At 36.5% G+C, this 6,000-nt stretch overlaps 1 pseudogene; it reads left to right on the forward strand.

Annotated features, from left to right (window-relative positions):
• Window positions 1–2,593, forward strand: part of LOC101596679 — a 152,989-nt pseudogene extending 150,396 nt beyond the window's left edge.
• Window positions 2,594–6,000: the final 3,407 nt, after the last annotated feature.

Below are 6,000 nucleotides of genomic sequence, written 5' to 3' on the forward strand. Positions count from 1 at the left end.
TTGTAAAATTGCATTGTTTATATATGAATCTGTACAGTTGGGGGAATTGTCTTCCATAGAATAATAGATAATTGATTAGATAATTAATTTCAGCTTGGTTCCTAGGTGGGCACTGTGTCTCATCTCTTGTGAACCCATCAAATCAACAAACCTCTTATTGTATTAATTTTAAACCATTTTGAACCTTATAGAATTTTATAGCCCACTTTATATTTTTCATTTAAGTTTCATACCCACATAACACTTTCTTGTTTCCATGCTTTGTTTGACATAATGAAGTTGCCCAGTCATCATTATTTACATTTTATATTTTAAATATCTCCGTGTCATCTGACAAAAATAGTCTGGTATTGTTTGAAATCACTTTTCTCCTTTTTGCTGCTGAGCATTTTAAGTAACATTTTCTATAGCAGTTTTGCAGCAGGAAACTTAATAGAGATGCTGTTTCCATAACAACAAATAGGATTGGAGCAAAAACACAATGCTCAGTGGTTACTGTTCCTCACAGCAGGTATAAGCAGTTACTCAAAATTACAAGCAGCATGACATTGAAAAAAAAATAAATTAAAGCAAGGAGTGCTAAGAGTTCTGTTCTGTATTTAGTAAATGTTTAACTCATAAATGCTTGAGGGGGCAGCTGTAGGATCCCACTTTATGCAGCATTTTCCTTCAAATCACAACCTTACAATGAATATTAGATATGGACATTCACATTGTTTTAGATATTAAGAGTCATGTTAAGCAGGGAGGCACTTATGTTCACTAGTTATAATATTTGCTGAATTATATTCTCAATTATATTAGATAATTATTCATATAAAAATCTTCCTCACACAGATAATAATAACCATTTCCAAAATTACCCTTTTTTAATGTCCTTATTTTAACTTACTTCACACAAAATATGTGTAAATTGAAGAATTCTCTGCAGTTTCTAGGTCTTACAGATTATGGTAAGAAGTTTAATCTGACCTGAAACTCTGTATGATTTTTATATATTACATGAGGAGCCTCTATTTACTACATGAGTTCATTTTTCAATTCAAAATTCTTTCTCTTCATAGACATATGCATTCCTTCACTCTTAATAGATTCTTTTAACTGAGTGAAAAAACTAAGGTTTAGTTACAAATCTGGAGAAGTATTAAAATATAAAATAATATAATTGGAATGAATATTCTGTAATATCAAATTCTCAGGAAGAACTTCCTAAAATGTGTAGGAAAGAGATTGACATATAGCAAAGTAAAAAAAAAAAAAAAAAAACAAAAACTGAATGAATCCATTTCTTTATCATTCCTGAGAGGTAGAGATCCTACTGCATGACAGATGTCAAGAACTCAGATTTACTGCTCAGCATACACTTTCCTATTGACTGTAGGGTATAAACAGTTTCTTTTCACTCTAAAAAGGATCTGTAATAAAGAACTAAGATATATTACATATTCATTTATTACAAACTGAATTTTTTTGTCCTTACTTTGTCTTATTCTTAGTTATGGTAGCTTAAAGAAGTATTCATATCACAGCTACTTTGTGCATATCTAGTGTTCAAATCCTGGTATTTCTCAATTTTGAAACTGAACTTCTTTCCCCTCTGGTGTTACTATTTAGATACGTATTAAATTTTGAAGGATAATTTTTGATGTCTTTCTTTATACCACTATGTTCTTCATTTCATGTAAGGATTGGGGTGTTTTCATCTTTGTCTTCCTGGAACCCCTTGGACCATCTCCTTCCTCGGGAAAACACCAAGTGGCGGATGACCCTGGTGCAGCGGGAGGGTCCTCAGGACCAGGGCCTGGGACTGGGAGGGTCTCAGGCACCATGGTCGTGGGCGTGGCTGTGATCCGGCCGAGGCTGCATGGCTCCTGGAGGCAAAGCCAAAGACAAGGAGTGGATCCCGGTCACCAAGCTGGGACGCCTGGTCAAGGACATGAAGATTAACTCCCTGGAGGAGATCTACCGGTTCTCCCTGCCCCCTGCCCATCACGGACTCTGAAATTACTGACTTCTTGCGTGCGTCTCTTGAGGATGATATTTGGAAGGTCATGCCAATGCAGAATCACACTCGCACTGGGCAGCGGACCAGGTTCAAGACTTTTGTCGCCATTGGGGACTGCAACTCTCATGTCGGCCTGGGTGTCAAGTGCTTCGAGTTGGTAGCCACTAGCATCCGAGGGGCCAGTGTCTTGGCCAAGCTCTCCATTGCGTCTGTCCCGAGAGGGTACTGGGGGAACAAGATTGGCAAGCCCCACATGGTCCCCTGTAAGGTGACAGGCCTCTATGTTGGTGCGCCTTACCCCTGCCCCCAGGGGAATGGCACTGTCTCTGCCCCCGTGCCCAAGAGGCTGCTGATGATGGCTGGTATTGATGACTGCTGCACTTCAGCCAGGGGCTGCACTGCTACCCTGGGCAGCTTTGCTAAGGCCGCCTTTCACGCTCTCCAAGACCTCTATCTACCTGACCCCCGACCTCTGGAAAGACACAGTGTTCACCAAGTCTTCCTTGCAGGAATTCACTGACCATCTTGTGAAAACTCACACCAGTCTCATTGCAGAGGACCCAGGCTCCAGCTATGGCTACCACATAGGAATTTTATACAGGAAAATAAATAAAAGTGGATTAAGCCTTTTTTTTCTTTTTTTTAAATAAAAAGGTCATTTGTTAGGGGAGGTTATGGGTTCTGAGGATCTCTGTTTTGTGGCCACAAAGAAGTCTTGTCTGCTTCAACCCATGTGATCTTGAATGCAGATTCCATATTCCATAAATAATTATGCCTTACATATAAAATATTGAGCAGAGAGCCCAATGAAAAGCCAAAGTTATGCTCATAATTCATAAAGCTTAATAGATAAAAAATGGATAATATTTTTAAATTTGTGACAATGTGTTGTACAGCAATAGAAAAATAATTTAGCCATTAAAGCAGCCCTGATCACACTGTTGGATTACTAGAGTTACATAGTTAGAATTTCATGTTACTGTGTACCAGACTGGGTTGAGCATTGCATTAGAGCTAATTATAAGTCTACTCATTTGGAAGTTGTTTGTTTATTTCTTATAAAGTGGAATAACATTGATTAATAGTGACAAAAGCTTTTGGAAAAAATAACCCATAATAAAACATAACAGGAATTTGCTTTCTCAAATTACCATTAAACAATCTTGTCCCATCCTACACAGGACTAGTAGTAAAAACAAATGTATTTTTCTTTCCTTCTTCATTTTCTATTGTTGATCCTGAATCTAAGTCCATATCATCTAAATTTAAAATCTACTCTGTTTGAAAACATCCCTTAAATACTTGCTTATGTTTAAAACTGCACCAGGTATGAAGCTAGCCAAAATATATTTGAGAAAAAAGAAAATAGCTATGCCACTGCAGTATTTAAATGTGTTAAATATTGGGCTGGAGAGATGGCTTAGCGGTTAAGCGCTTGCCTGTGAAGCCTAAGGACCCCGGTTCGAGGCTCGGTTCCCCAGGTCCCACGTTAGCCAGATGCACAAGGGGGCGCACGCATCTGGAGTTCATTTGCAGAGGCTGGAAGCCCTGGCGTGCCCATTCTCTCTCTCTCCCTCTATCTGTCTTTCTCTCTGTGTCTGTCGCTCTCAAATAAATAAATAAATAAAATTTTAAAAAAATGTGTTAAATATTGTAGAATAGTCTGTAGTAATAGTTGTCCCAAGAATGGCACCCAAACTTAGACGTTCTTCCCAATCAAGAGGTCTCACCGAATTAATCATTATTGCACTATCTAAATAGCTAAGTCTTCAGGGTAATTAAATATATTGAGAACTATGAACTTTGACGTCTCTAGTCAGAGAATATTTCTTGTAAGTATATGACATGACAAATTGTATCTACAATTATCTGAGATGGGGTATAATTTTGTAGCAATTAACATCAAAATTTGAGAATAAGTCTTTAATGAAATTCAGATACAAATTAAAAGATAATTCAATCACTCTTCATTTGAACACATATGACAGGTTTTGTATTGTCAGATACTGCATTTGTGTTGTCTAATTTTTATTTACTTATGTGGACAATGTTATCCATACCAATTTACTCATAGATGGGCTATATACAGAATACTATGAAACAATTAGACACATTATGAGAACTCAAATAAGTTCTCTGAATCAAAACAAAAATAGAAAGTTTATATTGAAGACTAAGGAATGCTAATATTTTTTCTGTTTAATCAATGCTACCCTTTTTCACCATGAGAAACCATACATTTTCCATTACAAACAAAAGCAATGAAGATCCTGAAGGCTAGCTTCACTGGCAAATCCTCAGTGCCTTTGCGACAAAGTTAACTGCTGTACCTTAAAAAAATACAACACTGTGTGTACCCTGAAAACAAGCTTAGAATGGAGGTTTCATAATTGCACTAGAGCAGATATTTAGGCAATTAGGACTATTAAAAGTTGACAAAGCACCAAGCCTGGATGAATTATAGTGCTGCTTTCTTAAAAGAGAAGCCAGGGAATATAAGACCTCCAGTGAATTTGTTCAACAGCCTTCTGAGGAAGAAAGTTGTGCCTATAGGACAAAAAGCTGGAGGTGTGATTTTGTTACTGTCACCCCTGAGACTTACAAAGAGATCAGATATATGCTGGAGAGGTGAAAATCTCATATCATTTACACAGATTTTATTGAACACATTAGTAAGGTGAAATTAACTTTGTGAGATATGTAATTGGGTAAAAACATGAGATGAAAATAAAACAATGGAGTTAATAATTTAATTTCTGAAAAGCAGCTGATGCCTTGGCTTACATCAAAGACTCATCTGAAGCAATCTCAGAAGCACAACAAGGAAATAGGTTATTAAGAAGATTTTGGTTTAAATATGTGGGGAACACATCAAATTAAATTGAATTGTGTAAGTGAATAATACAAACTAGAAGAGAGGTGACCCTAGAAGCTCTTGGCTCCATGAGAAGTTTATTAAATTCATGATGGTCATGTATGTCTTAATATTATTGTGTTTTTTTTTTTTTCAGTTGACAAATGTAATTGCTGAGAGTGATAAAAGAATATTGGGCTTCTGCTTTGGATTCTGTTGCAAAGTACTCAGGAGTTAACAGATGGTGCATACATTCTGAGGTTGAAAAGGGTAAGAAGGTAATGAGATTGGGGACCAAAAACAATTACAGTGTCTTAAGCCTTAAATTCAACATAATTGTGGCTATGGAAAAGGCAAAACAATTGAGCTTAATGTATTCATAATGTCCGAAGTTCAAGAAACAACACAGAGATGTAGATTATGAGAAAACAGGTCAAATGACTGTAGAACATGCTACTCACTCAGCCACCAGAAATTTCAGGCAATAAATGTTCATTCATGCAAAATGAGTTAAAGTATGCTATTAACTTTTTTTTACTTTTTTATTAAAATTTGTTTATTTATGAGAGAGAGGGAGAGAAAGGGAGAATGGACATGCCATGGTCTCTAGCCACTGCACACAAACTCCAGACACATGCACTACCACATTGTGCATCTGGCTTATGTGGGTCCTGGGGAATTGAACCTGGGTCCTTTGGCTTTGTGGGAAAGATGCTTAACCCCTAAGCCATCACTTCAGGTGCATTAATGGTTTTCTAATCATAATTTTAGACAAAAATAAGCACAAACTACCAAAATCAAGTATTGAACTCATTTTAAATATTGTTACAGATGAAAATCAAATGAAACAACAATAATAAAGTTTTGATAAAGAATTTAAGAATAAGTACTGAAAATTAAACTTGTCTATAATTTTTAAAGACAATGAAGAGATTAGCCTCTGCACATATAGACAATATTCCATGATCATAATTCCCTCCCAGCATCCTCCTCCCATTTCCCCTTATCCAACCTCTAACAAATTCCTTTTGCTTTCTAGCTAGTATCTCTTTTATTTTGATGTCATCATTTTTTTTTCTTTCTATTAGGCAGGACTTGTGTAGGCAGCATCAGTCACTATGAGGCCACGAATACTAGAACA

Source organism: Jaculus jaculus, chromosome 13 (assembly GCF_020740685.1).
Source record: "Jaculus jaculus isolate mJacJac1 chromosome 13, mJacJac1.mat.Y.cur, whole genome shotgun sequence".
Lineage (NCBI taxonomy): Eukaryota > Metazoa > Chordata > Mammalia > Rodentia > Dipodidae > Jaculus > Jaculus jaculus.